The sequence below is a fragment of the Mesocricetus auratus genome, unplaced genomic scaffold (genome assembly GCF_017639785.1).
Source record: "Mesocricetus auratus isolate SY011 unplaced genomic scaffold, BCM_Maur_2.0 Super-Scaffold_100014, whole genome shotgun sequence".
NCBI classification, from domain to species: Eukaryota; Metazoa; Chordata; class Mammalia; order Rodentia; family Cricetidae; genus Mesocricetus; species Mesocricetus auratus.
This window is the reverse complement of record NW_024429197.1, coordinates 57,216,308-57,237,005: the sequence shown is the minus strand read 5'-3', so window position 1 is coordinate 57,237,005 and position 20,698 is coordinate 57,216,308.

Sequence of the window (20,698 nt, the reverse complement as noted above, 5' to 3'; positions counted from 1 at the left end):
TTTTCTGCCTTTTGGTTTTGTGCTGTGAAACAAGGTTCTAAAGATGACCTATTCAGGCTAGCCATAACAAACATTCTAATTAAAGTTTGTTAAAAGAAATAATAGTAATAATAATCATAACTCTACAGAACATGATTGGTTTCATATCCCAGCTTAGGATACAGAAACAAGATTAAAGCTACATTCACTGGGTTTCTTTATTTTAAGCAGTATTAAGGCTATGTAGACAAAATATACAACAGAATATATTAAATGATATGTATAAAAACAGTGCTTTTAAATTTTTTGGTAGCATCATTCAGTTGATTCTCTTCAAACACTTCTTAGCATGTTAAAATATTATGTATTTATTTATAATATTTTAGAGATATTATTATACAACATATGTTTTTGCATAGGATCTCAATGAGACTAAGCAGTCCTACTCCATATTTTGGAGAGTTAATATTTACTCATTTGGGAACATTTAACCACATACTAATCTCAGGGACAGTTCAAAGCACTGTGAATTTTTGGAGAAAGTCAGTACTAGAAAACTGAGGTCAGATAGAGCAACAGATTACCAGCCTACAATTCACATCTCCAGAGAAGCTAGGAAACAAAGACAGAGACATACATGGTCCCCCAGAGAAGAGGAAAGGGACAAGATCTCCTGAGTAAATTGGGAGCATGGGGTAGGAGGGAAGGAGTTAGGAGAAAGAGAAGTGTAGAAGAGGAGGGCAGAGGAAGACATGAGGGACAGGAAGATTGAGTTGGGGGAAAAATAGAGGAGAGCAAGTAAAGAGATACCCTAAAAGAGGGAGCCATTATAGGTTTAAAGAGAAATCTGGCACAAGGGAAATGTCCAGAAATATACTAGGATAACCCCAACTGAGAACCTAAGGAATAGGGGAGAGGCTATCTTAAATGTCCTTCCCCGATAATGAGATTGATGACTACCTTATATGCCATCCTAGAGCCTTCATCCAGTAGCTGATGGAAGCAATAGCAGACACCCACAGCTAAACACTGAGCCAAACTCCTGGAATCCAGTTACAGAGAGGGAGGAGTGATGAGCAAAGGGATCAAGGGGCTGTAGAAACCCACAGAAACAGCTGACCTGAACAAGCAGAGCTCATGGACCCCAGACTGATAGCTAGGAAACCAGTACAGGATCCATCCAGACCCCCTGAACATGGGTGTAAGTTAGGCAGCCTGGGAAATCTATGGAGCTTCTGGTAGTGAATCAGTATTTATCCCTAGTATATGAATAGACTTTGGGAGCCCATTCCCCATAGAGGGATACTCTCTCAGCCTAGACACATGGGGGAGGGCCTAGGCCCTGCTCCAAATGATATGACAGATTTTGAAGATCCCCCATGGAAGGGCTCACCCTCCCTGGGGAGCAGAAAGGGGGTGGGGTAGGGGGTTAAATATAAGTCATTGATGTAATAATGAAAAAGAGAAAATTGATATGTAACTCCCAAAGTAGGAATATGCTAGTTGCTGGGATTCAGCACATAGAAACAGAAAACTTTTGTGCATAAATTCCACCTAAGGTATTAATTCAAGTCCACATTTCAAGGAAACAATTGAAAAATTATAATGCACTACTGTAACAGATCTGTTTATGAACTGCCAGCTCCCAAATAATGACACAGAGACTTCTTAGGAAGAATGAAAGCTTGGTCTTAGCTTAGGCTTTGTTCCCCACTAGCTCTTAAAACTTAATTTAACCCATTTATATTAATCTACCTTCTGCCATGTGGCTTGTTAGATGTCCTTAGTACCAAAGTCCCACTTCCTCCATGTCTGGCTAGCAAATCCCCCCTCAGGTTCTTCCCCTAAGTTCCTCTCTCTCCTCAGAAGTCCTACCTATCCTTTCCTGCATAGCTATTGGCCATTCAGCTCTTTATTAAGCCAATCAGAAGGTGTGTTAGGCAGAGGAGGAAAGACAAGACACATCTTACACAGTGTGATCAAATATCTCAAAACACACTACTTCATTTTTATTATAAAATATATAGTTACTACCCAAAGAGAGAATCTTGGAGACAACCTTGAATTCTCCCATCTTATTCAATTCTCGAATCTAACTAATGAACAATTTTGTTAACATGGTTATTAACTGTTAACTACTGTATCCTAAGCACTAAACCCAGCATTTAAGGCTATGACTCTCCACTGGAGGTGAATTTTGCCCCCGCTGACTTTTGGCAAGGTTTAGAGATGTTTTTGGCTACTCAAATGTGATAGCCATCTAGCAGGCAGAGGCATAGAGATGTCACTAACATCCTGCGACCTGAAGGACACAAGAAAAGGGTTGGTATTAATCATGTTGAGAAACCTTGGTGTATGTGTATAAGAATAGACAAGATTCGTAGTGTGGTTGGCCTCATGTAGTTTAAAACTGGATAGAGTTGTATGTGCGTGCACACGTGCACATATACACACACACAGTAGGGAGTCTGAAATATAGAGAGTTCAGGCTAAGCTGGTCTTGAAAGGCACAAGTTCTCCTTACCTTCTCTGTATGACTCTTAGTGGGTCTTTTTATTTATAATATTGGAGCTGCAAAATAGCTCCTTTGCCTTTAACCTCATATAGACCCCAAAACAAAATGTTCATTTTTATTCAAAAATGGCTATCATCTCCAAAATCTGATTATGTTGCTTTAGGAACTTATCCCATGTCAAAGGAATAAAAACAATTGGGGCATTTGTCTGTTCAGTTGGTTGAGAGGTTTGTAATTGTCTTGAATAAAATCAGAATTAAAATATCTAGGGTTTTAAGGAAAATGAAATTTGGAAGTGTGGTATGCAAATATACTACTCTAACAAATGCCCACAAACAGCTACAATAACAGCAGTGTGAAAAAAACAACAACACTTGCTTCTGCTTCTGTTTAAAAACCCGACAAAGGGCTGTGATCTGTAGAGGTAGGTGGAGAAGATTATGTGATGAAGAGTCAACTAAGATCAACTCCACAAGACACAGAAGCCTCTGGACCTGTTACAAAGTAGTAATCTAAGCAAGAAGCACATACAAGGTCACGTCGTGGGAATAAGATTTTCAAGCTGTTTCGCTGGAGCGGGCTAACTCCCATAGCTTTGCGCATTATTTAGCTTGATGCATTTGGAGACAATGCTACCTATGACAGAAGAACCACAACCTGCACTAGCAGGCCCCTGCTGCCAAGCACACCCTAGCTCCCTGTTCATTTAGCTTTTCTGTCTTAGCAGAATGCTTTACTAAAGTGTAAAGTGCAGTCACAACCCTCAGGCTCTGTGCCCTGTGCTCAGTCTCTAGGACTTATTTATCTTGCAAGACATTTGTGAACTCTGACCCTTTATGTTTTCTGCTCTCCACATCCCCCAGCGATCTCTATTCAATTCCCAGCCCTTAGGAGGTGAGCTATTTCAAGCCCATACTTAAGGGAAATCACTACTTTCTTTTCTGAATCTAAATTAGCTCACTAGGTGGTGTGTTTCGAATTTGTCCACAATACAAATGGCAAGGCTTCCTTCCTTTTAAAGGCTAAATAATATTTCATAGTAAGCATACACATTTTTATCTAGCCACCTGTCACGGGGCGTTTGTATTGTGTCTGTGCCTCTGCTTTTATGAATACTGCCACAGCAGGCATAAGCGTTCAAAAAACAGCTCCTTGCGATCCTCATTCCGAGTCTTGGCTGCATACCCAGAAATCAGGGGACTGGATAGCCAGGAACCTCTTTTCCCTGCACCCTCGCTAACACATGTTGTCCTTCAGCCTCAAGGAGCAGTTTAACATGTGTGACTAACATCTTTGGAGCACTCCTCTGACATAAGTGATACTGAGCAGTTTCGTAGACTGTTGGCTTTTCATATGTCACAGAAATGTGCATTCAGATCCCGTGACAACTTTAATTGGGTTAGTGAGAGCTTTTCTTTTAAACTTTCTTTTTATTCATTCTTTGTGTCTTTCACATCGTGCATCTCCATCCCTCTCATTTTGCCCCCCCTTCATCTCTTCTGCCTTTTCAACAATCCCCCAAAAAATTAAAATAAAATAAAATTTAAGAGAAAAAAATTTATGAAAAATCAGTCTTGTCATGGAAGCTGTAGAGACACACATATATCTTTACTTGCAAATGTTCATTGCAAAGAGTCACTGGTTTGATTGGAGGCCTCTGGTTTCTGCTATACATCAATGCTGGGTCCTCACTGGGACTCCTCTTGGATATCCTGTTGTTGCCCTGTGTCCTGGAGATGCAGCAGCTTTAGGTCTGAAGAGCCCGGCCATTCACGTGCTCCAGCAGATCACAGACAGGGTGCATTTTGGGGTGAGCTAGCTCATAACCCAGGCTCTGGGCCTGGGTGGTTGCAGGGTTGGTCAGCCTGCCAGCTCTCCCTTGTCCTCGTCACCAGGGTGAGCTCTCAGCATTGGCCTGGCTGGTTCACCCCTTGCAGCAGTGAGCAGTGAGTGGAGCCAGCTCTCCTGCTTTCAAGTCCTCAGGATAGGCTCTCCCACACCTCCACCAACAGGGCCAGTTCTACTGCGCTGCCCAGGCAAGGTACAGGGCCCTCTCTCCTGAGGGCTGCATCTGATAGGAGGGAGAGTCAGCTGCTTTGTCTGTGCTAGGCAGCAAGAGACGGGGTGTAAGGGGCAACTCTCCCCTGCCCGAGCCTCCTAAAGACAGACAAGCAGTGGAGACAGCCTTCTCAGGCTCGCTACTTGGCCGGATCTACTGTGCTGCCTGGGCGAGGGGCAGGGCCTGCTCTCCAGAGAGCTGCATTTGGTGAGGAAAAAGGGCAGTTCTACTCTTAGGACTTTAAGGGCCAACTCTCCCACCCGGCTCAGGTGAGGGGGGGCGTCACGGGGGATGGGACACATCTCTTCAGACCATACCACCCACCATGCCATGCGGCAGATGAGCAGCAGGGCCGCACCTCCCACACTGACATTCTTGGGCCCGCTCACCCCCACCCCCCATCCCCTCACTCTCCCACCCCCCTCACCACCACCATCCACAACCCCCCCCCCCCGCCGCCTTCACTGAGGTCAGGCATGTGTCAAGGGGGGGGGGGAGTAGGAGTGGGAGTGAGCTGCCTGGAGAATGCAAAACTGGCCTCCAGCTCACATCAATCCACCTGCTTCTGCCTCTGCCTCGCAAGTGCTAGGATTAAAGGCGTGTCCTTTATTTTAATCCGTCCCTTAACAATCCCATACGTGCATAATGTTGTGATTATCGTAGCCCCGTCCCCTCGCAAACCTCCCTCCCACTCCTACCAGCCACCCCTCCTTGCTTTCAAACACTCAAGTCTCCAGTTTGCTTGTTCCAGGTTCACCAGGTTTAAACAGGGTCATCGGTGTGACCACGGGGAGGTTCATCAGTGTGTAACACAGCTGAACACAATGGCGGCTCCTCCTCCAGAATCCATCAGCAGGGAGGGGTGGGGCTCCTTGGACACTTTTCTATCCACGGCATACTACCACTCAGACCACTCTTGCTGGGACCCCTTGGCAGGCAGCCACGGCTAACACGAAGTCATGACCGACCACACTGTCTCTGCCATGGCCAGAGCCATTCCACAAGCCTAGTTCTTAGCTTATTTCCGCCACCTCTTCACAGTAGGTGAGAGTCTTCAGTGTTATAAATGTCCTGTTTAGGGCTGGGTTCTCAACTGCTGCTTAATGCTTACCGCCTTGAGCAGGCGTGTATCTCTGTATTCACTGCCAGTCCCTGGAAAGGGGGCTCCTCTGATCAGGGCCGGGAGTGGCGTTTGTATTTGAGTATAAACAGTTTGGCTGTGCGGCAATTAACTAAACAGCAGAGTAAGTTTGCAGCGGCAGATGTGAGCCCCTTCTTGTGGGTGTGGCAGGTAACTGAATGAAACTAGAATAAGATAACCAGCGCTCAAAAGGATAAGCGTCACATCTCGTGCATGCACCCTGGTTTCAAAGGTCAAGACGTTTAAACCGGAACAGCCGTAAAAGTAAAGAAACTAAACAAGGGTTTTTTTTTTTTCTCTTAATTGGATTTATTAGATTTCTCTCAAAAATAAAAATATAGTTGTATTCTTAACCAATACTTTGGAGAGAAGATACTTACTGTCATCCTCTGCCTACATTTTCCCATTTCTTTTTTTTCTCAATATATGTTTTTAAATTAGAAACATGCATGTGTCACATGTCAATCCCAGCTCCCTCTCCCACCCCCCCTCCCTTGTTTCTTCACCATCTTCCCCAGCTCCCCACCCAATCCCCACATCATCCCCAGGGAGGGTGAGGCCCTCCTTGAGGGGAATCTCCAAAGTCTGTCGTTTCATCCAGGACAGGACCTAGGCCCTCCCCATGTGTCCAGACTAAGAGAGCATCCCTCTATTTGTAATAGGCTCACAAAGATCATTCGTACACCTTAGTAAACACTGATCTACTTCCGAAGGCCCCAGTGATTTCTGGGGCCTCCTCCCTGGCACTACATTCATGGAATCTGGATCAGTCCCCTAAACAAGGGCCTTTTGAGTGGAGGCTGCCTTAAGGATGTGGGAATAGCAGAGCACAGATGATATGAAAACAGAGGGGAGGAATTGGGGGAGGGTAGAGACATGGATGGAAATGGGGGATGTGGCTGCGGGTGGAGTAATAGCTAACCACAAACTAAGGATGCAGGCAAATACCATAAGAAAACTTACTACCCCTTAAGGCAACTAAGAAAATATAAGCTGAAAGACAGGTGGAATGGCACAGGCCTTTAATCCCAGCACAGAGGCAGGCGGATCTCTGAGTTGGAGGCCAGTCTGGTCTACAGAGCAAACACCAGGACAGCCAGGACTACACAGAGAAACCATGTGTCAAAAAATAAACAAACAAGCAGTGTGTGCATGCATGCCTGCATGCATGCGTGCACTCATGTATGTGTATGTGTTTGTGTGTGTGTGTGTGCATGTATGTGGGTGTATATCAGAGGTAGATAGTTGATAAGACTTTATTTCTGAAAAAACAAAGACTATTTCTGAACACACCACATATCTGAATTGTAAAATAGAGAGAAGCAAGCTGGAACTGAGCTTGACCCCTCCTCCCTATTGGCTAACGGTGTCAACAAGGGGAAAAAGATACGCATGAACTACAATACCAACCTTCCACCTAAGATAGGCACACCTGCACAACAGTAGCATCACTGTTATAGGGTAGTCAACTTCTCTCTAACCATGTGATTCTTTTTAACATTTATTTTATCTGTATGTGTCTCAGTGTATGTTTGTGCCCACATGCAAGTAAGAGCTCTCATACATCACAGAAGACTCAACAGATGGTATCAGACCCTCTGGAGCTGGGATTGTACATGGTTGTGAGCCACCATGTTGGGTGCTGGGAATTGAACCCGATCCTCTCCAAGAACAGTGTGGTAAACCACTGAGCCACCTCTCCAGCCTCGCTTATGTGGTTTTGTTTTTTTTTTATCATTTTTTATTTTAATTTTAAATAGCTTGTTTTACATGTCAATCCCAGTTCCCTCTCCCTCCCATCCTCCCGCACTCCCCTTCCCCCCTCCCTCCCACCCTATTGCCAAATCCTTCGACATAGGGGATATCTAGAGTCTGTCATTTTACTCTTGGTAGGGTCCAGGCACTCCCCTAAGAGTCCAGGCTGAGAGAGCATCTCTCTTTGTGCTATAGGCACATGAAGACAGTTTGTATACCAGGGATAGACACTGATCCACAGCTCAGGGCCCCATAGGTTGCCCAGGCCTTCTCGCTGACACTCACATTTGGGGGGTCCAGATCAGTCCCATGCTGGCCTCCCCACTGTCGGTCTGGGGTCCAAGAGCACTCCCCTGTTCAGATCAGCTGTCTCTGCTGGTTTTGCCAGCCCATTCTTTGCCAATTTGCTCATCACTCCTCTCTCTCTGTCACTGGGTTCCTTGGGTTCAGTTCAGTGATTAATTGTGTGTTTGCCTCTGCTTCAGTCACAGGATGAAGGCTCCCGGATGGTTATAGACATCAAGTTCATTATCAGGAATGGGCATTCGAGGTGGTCACTCCACTATTGCTTAGCTGGCCAATTGGTGTTATACCTTTAGATCACTCGAGGTCACTCTGGTGCCTGATCTGTCTTCGATCCTATGATTCCCTCTTCCCCCTATTCTACCCCCACCCCCTCAACTTCCTGTTCCCCCATGACCAACTCCCTTCCTCTTTACCCCCTCTATTCTTCCCAGGTCCCACTCCCCCACCCCTCGCCGTGTTCCCCATCCATTCAGAGGATCTTGTCTCCATCCTCTTCTCTTGGGTACTATGCATATATGCATATCTTTTAGGTTCTTTCCTGTTTCCCAGACTCTCTATCTGTGGAAGTGCAGACTGGCACTATCCTGATCCATATCTAAAATCCATATATGAGTGAGTACATACCATGTTTGTCTTTTTGCGACTGGGTTACCTCACTCAGGATGGTTTCTTCCAGCGCTTATGTGGTTTTGTATCCATCATTATTAACGTGCTTATTGCCCTGGTTAACTTGTGGATGAGGGCATCAGGACTTTGCTCGTACCTTCACCAGAGACATGGGCCTGTGGTTTGTTTCTCTGTGGTGTCTTTCTTTCACTTCAGCAGCAGGTAACGCTGGCCTCATTTTATAAAATGAGTCTGAAAGTTTTCTGAATTCTATTTTTTTCAGTTTAAGGATAAATACTGGTTTTGATTCTTCAGTTATTTGACAGACTTTATCTGTTAAGTCATCTTGATCCAGGCTTTTCTTTATGGGACTCAGTATTGTTGGTATATTTAGGTTTTCCATATTTTTCTTGCTTTAGTTTTGATGAAGTATATATTTTATCAATTGTTCTCTTTTAATTGCAGACATTTATTTAAATAAAAATTCATTAAACAACCATTTATTATAGGCTATCCAAATTGGGGTCAAATAATTTTTCCTTTCAATTCCCAGACCATCACAGATACGTCTGCTGTTCATCAAACACTGAGGCACCCATACCTTCTTAGAATCCCCATACACTCACGTCAATGTTTATTTATGTGTCTATAAGTAATTAATTTAGTTGGCATACAAAATAGAGAGTATAATTTTGATACTTTCTATGCATGTATCAATACATTTTGTTCATATTCCCACTCCATTTCCTCTCTACTCACCTCCTCCAGGCTCCCACTGGTCCCTTTTCTGTCTGCAAATAGTCACCCTTCGGCTGTCGTGGTGTATACCCACATATAACACTTAACATAATTTACACTTATAAAGTATTTGACTCACAAGCATAAGAATCTGAATTGAAATGCTCAGAACCCATGTAAAGCCAAGCGTTCCTCTGCCATCCCCAGGGAAACAGGAGAGTTCTACAAGCTCATTGGTAGACAGCCTGTCAAATGCGGTTTGAACATCAAGAAGACCCTGTCTCAACCAAAGTGGGAGGCAAAGACTGGCATCTGAGGATATTCTGTGACCCCTAAGCATGCACTACGGCATGATCACACCCTTACTCACACACAAACATCATATAAGCATACGTGCACGCATCATACACATACAGTGTCCTCACTTCATTTCTCTTGTTACAATAAAATACTCTGACAAAGAGCAATTTATGGGGGTAAAGATGCTCATTCCAGCTCACAATATCACAGCCCCAGCTTACAGTCCATAATTTTGAGGTAGTCAAGGCAACAACCTAGAGCAAGTTCATAGTCAAGAGCAGAAAGAGAGCTGGAAGCACCATGCTTAGTGCTCAGCTAGCTTTGTCTGCTCTTATATCATTCAGGACCCAAAACTGGGGAATGATGTCACCCACTTTAAGGCTGGGTCTTACAATACCAATTAAAGAAATCAATATAATCCTTCATAAAATGACCACAGGCCAATCTGATCTATACCATGTCTCATTAAGACTCACTTTCCAGATGGTTGTGTATTGTGTCAAGCTGATAGTTAAAACTAACCCTAACCCTCTCCCTACCCCATACCCCAATATACAGTGAAGTGAATAAAATAAATCTAGATTCCGCGTATGGTAGAAAACACGATCTTCATGGCCCTGAGTCTGGCTTATTACTGACCATGATGATCTCCAATTCAACCCATTTTCCTGAAAAGGTCATGATATCATTTGTTCCTACAGCATTTTTAAGACCACATTTTCAACAACATTATTAAGATATGACATCAGAAACCCCACTCCTACCTGGAGTGGTATTGCAAGTCTGTAATCTCAGCATTCTGAGAGGCAAACAGATCTCTGTAAGTTCAAAGCCAGCCTGACCTACATAGCAAGTTCCAAGTCAGACAAGACTACATAGAACCTATTTTAAAGAAACAGAGACAAAGAAAGATAGAGAGAAGGGGGAATGGAAGGATGGGCAGGGAGGGAAGGAAGGAAACCACACCTCTCATGTTTATTTGATTTGCTGTATCCTAACATATAACTGTATATAGTAGATACAATATGGATTTGTCATTAAATTAGAATTCATGTGTATTTCAATCAAATTCAAGGATTTTTCAACACAGTGCATTCTCTAGATTCCTCTGTTGAAACTTTCTCATACTGAATGAATCAGCAGTATCTCATCAAGCTCTGTCACAAGACAGATAAAGAAACATCACTCTTGTACAAATGCCACCTTTGCTAAGGATATAACAAACACAGCAAGGAAAGCTAAAATCCAGGTGTCCCAGAGTAAGTGAAGCAGCACCTTAAGCACCCAAGCATGCTAGGAAATTGTTTTTTAAAAGAAATCCCATTCCTGCTAGAGAAGGCATACAGGATTTTGTGGAGACCATGAGACAGAGATGTAAAGGCACTTGGCATGCTAGGAAGGGTAGTTACCCCATGAACTCAAGGAACATAGACTACCTAACATTGTTCCATCAATAGAAAGTGTATCAAATGGTTAATGTTTGCCAACACAAAGAATGAGCAGTTAGATTATCAGAAGTATGTAAAGAACCGAAAGATGTGTAAATCCTACAACAGTGACTAAAAAGAGGGAAGGTCAGATTGATATAGTCCTATAAAAATGGATTCTGTTACTTGAGAGTATAAAATTAACCCATACATGATTTTCTACTAGAGAGATTTCCTGGAATAAGTCTCAGAAATTAAAGCTGGAGAAGCTTGAGAAATGGCTCAGTGGTTTAGAGTGTTCGCTGCTCTTACAAAGGATGGGCGTTCGGTTCCCAGCATTCATGTCAGGCAATTTGAACTGCCTGCAATTCTAGATGTGGGAATCATACACTCTTTTATGATCCCCACTGTACTTGCACACATGTGCACACACATAAACAAAGAAACACACATATACGCATGAATAAAATGAAAATGAGCAGTGTTGGAAATTTAAGCTAGATGGGCTGGAGAGATGCTTCAGTGGTTAGGACCAGTTGTCCTTCCAGGGAACAGAGTTTGATTCCAAATACCCAGATGATGCTTAAAATCGTGTATAATTCAATTCTAAAGGATCTGACATCCTTCTCTGATTTTCTCAGGCACCACTTGATATATGTGGTGATATATTATTTATGATTTATTAAAGCTTGTCTGAGGTTCCAGAAAGCAAAGTCAACCTCAAGATATAGAGATTAGGCAGTGGTGATATCTTTATCATACCTTTAATCCCAGCATCCAGCAGCTAGGAGGTGGTAGTATGCATCTTTAATCCTTGGATTCAAGATTAAGAGGTAGACAGATCTCTGTGCATCCAAGGCCACCCAGATCCACAGAAGACTGATCTAGTCCTAAAGATAAATAGCTCACACAAAAATGATCTCAGCACCTGGGATCACATGCCTTTAATTCCAGCATTAGGGAGATATATAAGATATGAGCAAGGTCTCAGTATCAGGCAGTCATTCTCCTGTTACATTGAGGATAGAGGCATTCGTTCTCCAACCACGTTGAGAATAGGAATGACCCAGCTCCGTTAGAGATAAGAGCTGTCTGGTGGCTTGGCTGCTTTGCTTCCCTGATCTTCAGCTTGAACCCCAATATCTGTCTCTAGGTCATTTATTTTTTGTGCTATAGATATACACACATATATGTAGGCAAAGCACTCATGTCCATAAAAATCAATAACTCTTGAAGAAAAAGAATTTAAATTAAAAGTGAAGACATACCTATATTTAAAGGACAACACTAGATATTTCCTAAGAACAATTATTTGAATTTAATAAAACAAGTTTTAAGTATGCAATTATTTTTGTTTTATTGTATACTACTTTTGGAAAACAGAGCTGAATCTTTGTGGGTTCATCTACATTCCTGGTAGAATATCTTACATGAATGAGGTATGGGTAAATGTTTATATTTATAGTAATATTTTATGAGAATAATGAAGCCAGAGCTAATATAACAAAATGTGCCTTATTTTAGGAACTGGAAAGAAGTGGTATAATCAACGTTTACTAGCACCTACCTCACACAGCATAATATTTTAAAATAAAAAATGTTCATATTTCTGAAAAAAATGTTCTGCATAATCAAGAAAATATTTCAACAATTCTTAAGACCTTAATAAGACACTACTAAAATTGAAATATTTTTCTTTCAAAAAAATTCATGCTTAAATAAGTAAATCTAATTGGGTGGTGGTGGCACATAATTTTATTCCCATCACTCAGGAGGGAGAGACAGGTGGATCTCTGTGAGTTTGAGACCAGCCCAGTCCACACAGCAAGTTCCAGGACAGCCAGGGCTACACAGAAAAACCCTGTCTCAAATTTTATTTTTAAAAACGATCTAATTAATCATGTTTATTTTTATTTCAAGGAAAAAGACAAAAATAATCTAGAATTTTCTATAAAGCAAAAACCCCATTTTGAATTAAGAAATTATTTTCTCATATCCTGCGTTCATTGCTAATTTACAGAATCTGTTTCATAGCCTGAATGGTTTTATGAGACGATAATCCTAAATTCTGCAGAGAAGGAAAACTCAAGTCTAAGTAATGTCACTCAAAACCAAAGTTAAAATACTTAGAAATGACAGGACAACACTAAATTTTATGTCATATATATCATATGAAAGGCATAGAGGGATAAGAAAGTCATTTTGTTCAGACTATATATTAAGACCTAAAAAGTTAGTGAACCGGGCGGTGGTGGCACATGCCTTTAATCCCAGCACTCGGGAGGCAGAGGCAGGCGGATCTCTGTGAGTTCGAGGACCAACAGTCTCAAAAACAATACAGAGAAACCCTGTCTCGTAAAACCAAAAAAAAAAAAAAGTGAAATTCAGGTAAGCTTGTAAACAGTGATATAATTACCAATTCTCAGAAAGTAGTTACTGTTGTATTCCAGGCAAACCTGGCCCAACCCCTTGGGAACCTGGCACAATGTGTCACCCCTCTTCCTATGGCTTGCAGGTGCAAAGGTCCCTGTAAGAGGAAAACTCCAAAGCTGGGAGTTTTGTGGCAGCACATGTCTTTAATCCCAGCATCTGGAAGGCAGAGGCAGGAGGATCTCTCTAAGTTGGAGGCCAGCCTGGTCTACAAAGCGACACAGAGAAACCCTGACTCGAAAAATAAAAAGACAAAAAGAGGAAAACTCTCCCCACTTCCTCTCTCCTGTCATCTCTCTGAGGAGAAAAACAGATCTCTCTCTGTCTCTGTTTCTCTCTGTGTCTCTGTGTCTGTCTGTCTGTCTCTGTCTCTCTGTCTCTCTCTGTCTCTCTGTCTCTCTCTGTCTCTGTCTCTGTCTCTGTCTCTGTCTCTCTCTCTCTCTCTCTCTCTCTCTCTCTCTCTCTCTCTCTCTCTCTCTCTCTCTCTCTCTCTCTCTCTCTCTCTCTCTCTCCTCTCTCCCTTCCCCTCCACAGTAAAACTTCCTTCCCCTGATGGCCTGTTCGTCCCCCGCCACGGGATCTGCCGCAGTCCCGCCTCATGCCGTATCCCTAACCATTACTGTGTCCAGAAGGAAATTTCACTGTGGGAACTATGTAGAAAGCTGAAAACAAGAACCTTGTGCTAGCATAAATAATACAATGACTTAGCAATAAGAAGTGTAGTGTGAGATGTTTCCCTAAATTGTGCTAGTACTAATAAAACCTTCGAGTCAGAAATTGAGATTAAAAACCTGATAAATCCAAGGAACAGCAGAGAGGCAATCAACTGACCCAACTCTCCACGTTTTCTGATCCAAAAGCCAAAGCCCTGGAAGTCCCCCTCAGCCTCTCCTTCTCTCTTCCTATCCCTCTCTATTTGCCTTCCACGGTCCTCCGGCATCTCCGTGGTTAATCCTGGCCAGCCAATTTCAGACTCCATCCTTGATTCAAAGTGGCTTTCTTGGCACCTTGAAGTGGCAGTGCAAACGAACAATTCACCCGCAACTGTAGTGCTACCAGGAAAACAGAAGCAAAACCATGAGTAAGATGCTGGTAGGTGGGGCTCTAACGCATCTGTGCTTTCATCTTCCTGAGTGTGTATAAAAAGGTAAATACAAATCTAGCTGTTCCTGGTGATGCTCAACTTTAATCCCAGAACTGGGGAGGCAGAGGGAGGTATGTCTCTTGTGAGTCCGAGGTCAGCCTGGTCTGCATCATGAGCCCCTATTTCAGAGAATAAGAAAAGAAAAAGAGAATCCCCAGTCTAAAAATACAGTTTAGAAAAAGGAGGCAAATCAGAAACCCCACCCACCTCTCACGATGGAAACGCTTGTTCCTGGCAGTGTGTTTGGGATGGGAGAGTTGGTAGCCAATTTACAGGGCTCTATCAGTTTTGACTTTGTAGTGACTTGTTTCTGGTTGTTTAAGCTCCGGTTTCTGTGAAGCCTGCACTCTGCTAGCAGCTCGGAGGACCCCATAGATTAGAACTGGGTTCCCCAAGGGAGAAGCTGAATGGGTTGTGTGTTTCCTCTCCAGATGGTTGAGAGACCAGCAGGCCGAGCAGGCTTGCTATCTGATTTGCTGCAATCCTCAGCCTGCAGGCTTGGCGGGTCCCAAGCATGATGTTTTGTGTCAGTTTTTGTATGATTTTGTGTCTCTGTTGAGTATGCTAGCGAGATCTGTAAATAGGCCTACAAAAAGTTAGAGAACAGGATTAAGGGGGACGCCCCAATGCCTGGTTTAGGGTGGAGGTCTGGATGGCAGCCAGGCTCTGCAGTCTGTAGAAAGGGGACTTGAGGAAAAGCCCAGGCCCCCCCCCCAGTCTGTAGAAAGGGGGATCAAGGAAAAAAGGGCCCAGAGTCTCTGAATCTGTAGGAAAGGGACTTGGTCAGGGGACCAAATTACCCCATTTGGCCGGCCATCTGACTGAAGGTTCTTGCAAGATTCTATAGATTCTGAAGAGGGCCCTAATCTGTCTAGTCTTTGTAATGTGCTATGTGGTTGTTAAGTCTTTGTTTGTCCTGACTCTGGCACCCAGGAGTTCCGATGGAACAGCTGCCGCTTTGGACTCCAGCTGAATGCTTTTCTAATAAGTTGGTCCTGTGGCTGCTGGCTTTGGCCAAGCCTAGCTAGATGCTGGCACATCTTATCCCTCTGTCTGTGTCCTTGCCTGCCTGGTGGGGGTCAGGGGTCTTCTCTTAACACCTGGGGTTCAGGGCAGGGGTCTCTCTGGCCATGTGCCATGGGTTAGAGCTTGCTGCGGCAGGGTCTCCGCACACAGTGAGGCAGCTGCTCTGAACTCCAACTGCTTCTATACAGCCCTCACAGCTGAGCCTGACCAATGCAGGCTCTCTCTCCATCCTTACCTGCCTATCTGTGAGGTGTGCAGGATGTGAGGATGGGGGGTCTCTCTCTCTCTCTCTCTCTCTCTCTCTCTCTCTCTCTCTCTCTCTCTCTCTCTCTCTCTCTCTCTCTGTCTCTCTCTCTGTTTCTCTCTGTCTCTGTCTCTGTCTCTCTCTGTCTCTGTCTCTGTCTCTCTCTGTCTCTGTCTCTGTCTCTGTCTCTGTCTCTCTCTCTCTCTCTCTCTCTCTCTCTCTGCCCCATGCACATGGCGTGCTGACAAAGGAGCCATCTGCCAGCTTTCCCCTCCAGCAGAGCTCCCTGCCCAAGCACACAGGGCCAGGTCAGGTAAGCCATTTGGCTGGATCCAGTCTTTCTACAGAAACAAAATGACCTTAAGTTATAACCACAAAAGGAAAGGGAAAATGTAAACTGTTTACTGTGGTGTTTCATGGCTACAAATGATAAATTTTGAAAATTGGTAATATAACTTAAATTTTTGATCATTAAGTTAATTCTGTTTTAAAAGTTCTGTTTATTTCTCAAAAAATTATATATGCTTGTTTTGTTAAAAAGTTCTATCTGTGTTTTCTGGCATAATCTGAGTTTTATTACAAACATAGAACTAAACAAAAATGATGCAGGTCGCCACCATTTTGCAGTCAGTCACATGGCAAGCTGGCCACATGCCTGGCTGGTAGCCATTTTGCTGAAGTTGAAAAAGATACCTAAACCTCCATCTTGACTAAAGGTGACCACATGGAAGTTATGAGGTAACATCCTGTAAGCAAGTTTTTTATTCAGATTTAAAATGTTAATGCTTTTATACACAGAAATGCTAAGCTTTGTAATTTAACAGTCACCCAGATCATAATGGTTTTAACGGCCTGGAGTGTATTTTTATTTTCAATATTATAAAAAAATTAAGGGATTTTAAAGTTTCTTTTTTAAGAACAGTTTTTAAAATGTTTTAAATGTATAAGGTTATAAGATATTTATACTTTTAAAATGTTTTCAATGTTGATGCTCAAAGAGCTTGAATTTAAAATCATTGTTCTTTTAAGCTAAACCTGACAGTGTAAAGTTCTAGTTTTATAAAAGCTGCTAACATAATGTAAGATATAAAAATAATACAAGTTAATAAAGTCTATGCTTTCAAAAGTTAGGCTTAAGACAGACAAACTTCTAATGCTTCAGAGACTTGCAGAACATGTTATTTAAAATGTTAATTTAAAGGTTTATAATATCAGATAGACTGCCACATCCTAACAGTGACCCAAAGTCTCCAAAGAAGATTACATGGCACCCGGGTTCCTGTACCTGGATTGTGTCGACACTGACCAGTGAGAGAGATGCTCAAATGCAACACCTGCCTACCAGGACCTGACCCAGACTACGGACAAAGCTGTTGGACACTGGAAAATTGATTGCACCCCCTTTGCCTAGACAAAACAAGGTCAGTTTTTTCCATGTTCCTCTTCCACAGAGAGAAAGAAAACTCTCCCCTTACAGGCCTGGTGAAGATTGATGCTGTTCCTGATACTTGTGCCTCCAACGCTAATGGAGGAGACTTGGGTATGACTGTATATGGACTGGTACCTGTCACTTTTTAATAGATTCAGAAACTGTATAAAATTAATCCTTCTCAGATCTCTGAAAGTATTAATGGTTGTCAGCTTGACAACATCAGGTAGCCAAATCCACAAGACTATAGTCAGCTTGGTAGTTCATTTTATTTATGTAAAAATCAAGCCTTAATGTGGCTCCTCAATAAAGATCAAAGAATGTAAAAATATAAAATCTACTGTTCAATCAGGTTTTTGAGTTTATTTTGGTTGTCATCTAAGTATAAACTTAAAGGGCTTTTCATCAGGCCAAAGACACCTCTGTCCAATCCATACCTGGCTCCCTGGACAGAAAACAAATGTACACTATTAGCCCAAATCTGTAGTTTTTGCTAGGACTTGAAATACTATGTAGATTTCAGTCCAGATTGATAATGTTAATGTGTCTATAACCTTTATGTCCTTTTGTATAATAAAATTTACATAGGTTTCAGAGGATCAAAAGTCATACAGCTTGGATTCACTTCTCTCAGGTCAAAAGGACTTCAGATAAGTATAGCCTATGTTATCCCACCTGTCTATTCCTGAGGATGGGATTTTCTCCCCTGGTCGTGGGATTCCTGCCCTTCCTGATCACTAAAACTATGGGTCTAAAGAGTTCCAATTAAATGCATAAGTTTTAACTTCTGTTCCCAGTTTAAACATGTCTTGAACAGGTTTCCCCTTCTGGCAGACACATCTGAGCATCAGTTGCTGACCACAGTCCGCTCTAAAGACTGGGAGCCCTGGAGTTGCTATGGATGTAAACCATTTCACCCCATGTGGACACCCCCATCTCTTAAACACAGTCCAACAATCAGCTGCTCCTGGATAGACACCCCATTGTCTGAATTCCCATTTTGCTTTTGACTAGCATTTCAGCCTTCTTGGGTCCCCTAACGGCATCCCAAAGTCAGTAGGAAGTAGCATGGAAAAGAATATGTCGCCCCCTTTTCCCTAGTTGAGATGCTAAGTCAAAAGGAAACTCCCTTACCTAGGGAATGGTATGATAATACACTCCCTCAGAAAAATCTGTTGGCTAATGGTAGGGTCTGTTAACACCCCTCTGAGCCCCTAAGAGACAGGACTCAGGATTGAGTCCTGTCATGGGTACTTTGAGAAGGGGAGAATATAGTGACCAGCCTTCCCATTTTAGCAGCCATGACAGGCTACCATGTGCTTGAGTGACCTTGCCTCTCCTGTCCTCGTTACTAGGAGGTCAGATGCCCTCCTTGTGACAAGAAACAAGTTAGCTGGTGGGGCTGTGCTTTATGGCTCTGGGTGTGTTTTACGGACAGCACACAACAGCGATGTGCAGAGCATAGCAACTACCCTGGGAGGGCCTATGAGCCATAACAACCAGTTGACCAATCAACAACAGGGCAGGTCGTCCAAACTTGATAGCACACCAGTCCTGAGACTGTTTCATACCCCTAGCCACTCCCCTTACGCTGCCCTTCAAGATCCCTGCCTTGAGGTTACTTGGGGTCTTTTCTCCAGAAATCCACCGTGGTGGCAAGGTGAGGGACCTGAGCTAATAGGTTTAGCTTGTTAAATAGCTTTAATAAAAGACTCTGCTTTTGCATCGAAATGGGCCTCTTGGTGATTTTGAGGTTCAGAATTTGGGCACAACAACCTAAAGAAAAGTTTTAATGAAAGAGGTATTCTGGAAGTGGAAATAAAGTATGGTGTATTTCAATATGTATAATAACACAGATTTATTCTTAATTTCCCCTATATTGTACAAAAAAAAGTTTAGATTGAAATATGAGGAAAAGAGAGCAAGAGACACTGACTAAAATTCACCATGGCCTTCACACAGAAATTCACAACAGCCTTTTCAATTAAATAAATTAGGTTTGGAGATAGATACATGCTGGCCTTCTTGGGTTATTTACATTTCAAAACAGAAGCTTATGGTATGTGATCAAATGTACAACTACACTGTGTTTCTTTCTAACCTTCAGATTTGGCCAGATTTTGTCAATAAACCTGCTGAAAATTGAATGGAAATCTCCCACAAGATGGCCCCTTTGAGCTCATTGCATTTCACAATTTTGATTATGAGCAGCAAGCGGCTCTGACTGAAATGAGCAGTGCCCGCAGCTGCTGCTCCTTCTCTGGCTTGAAACATGCTCATGAGAGACTTGACAACAGAAGAGGCAGCCTCGAAGTTGACGAGACAGACATTTGTAATTCATGATCTTCCCGTCCTGCTAAAATTCCCAGCTAAACAATAATGGCAAACATGTCCTTGTTTCTTGTACAATCACGCCCCCTCACCGTGGTCACCAGTCTCTTTAGGACATGGAATGAAAGGTGGGTGTCACAGCATACAAGTGCTTCCAAGACAATAGACGATGCCGCCAGATAAAGGCACTGATGGTTTGTGACAAAGGTGAATGGCTAGGCCACCCTGGGAATCAGCCTTATTTGACTGCTGCTAAAAACACAGATATTGAAAGAATGACTAGTTTGCTATATAAATACCTAAAGCTTTCAAAGAAAAACTGGCCTATAATCCATGTTTACCTTTCTTTAGAAAATTCCAATTTCTGGAATGTTTGCAATAGTACAAAATGAACCCTCAAATATGTTTCAGTTAGATTTAACAGATATTGAATTTTGTTCGTGTGTTTTCACTATTTCTGTGTGTGTGTCTGTGTGTGTGTGTGTGTGTTTCCTGAGCAAGAATAAAGTAAATAGATGATACTCAGTCCCTTTATTTCTATTTCCATTGTGTCTCTTGTTTGAATGGTTCAGTAGAATTCTCTTACTGAACACAATGAAATGGGCAGGAAATCTGACAGAGATCAAATACTCCTTTCAAATATATTGTTCATAAAACTTCCCAGTTGTCTTAGTAATGACTATATAGTATTTTTTAAATAAGCATCTTTGAAAAAGAAAAATAGAATGATGTAGAAATATCAGTACCTTAGTCCTGGCTGTCCTAGAACTCTGTCACTAAGTAGATCAGGCAGGCCTCCAACTCAGAGTTCAGCCTGCCTTTGACTCCTGAGTACTGAAGTTTAGGGCTTGCCCTACTTCCCTAGCTGTCCTCTATTATCACCTTATCATCACTGAGCAAATTAATGACGTCTCTACACCACTATTCCTTATATGTGAAATAAGAGCAGTTTTTACAAAACAGAAAGTTTTAAACACTCAGAGGGAGAATGCATGTTAATAAACACTCAAAGGAAGAATGCATGTTAAATGTATCTGAAGTGAAGGTGTGTGGGCTAGAACGTAAAAGAACTTAATAAAATCTCAACCTTCGTTCCTATGAAATTCCATGAAAACTACTTTTTCCAACAACCATCTTTTAAAAAAAGAAAAAAAAAGTCTGTCAAAATAAAGAGTTTATGCTGCAAAGTTTGATCTCTCGGTTTGCGATAGCTTGTAGCACGCTGGTTTCCAACCGAACGCTCTCATCCCAGCGCCATCGAGGGCATG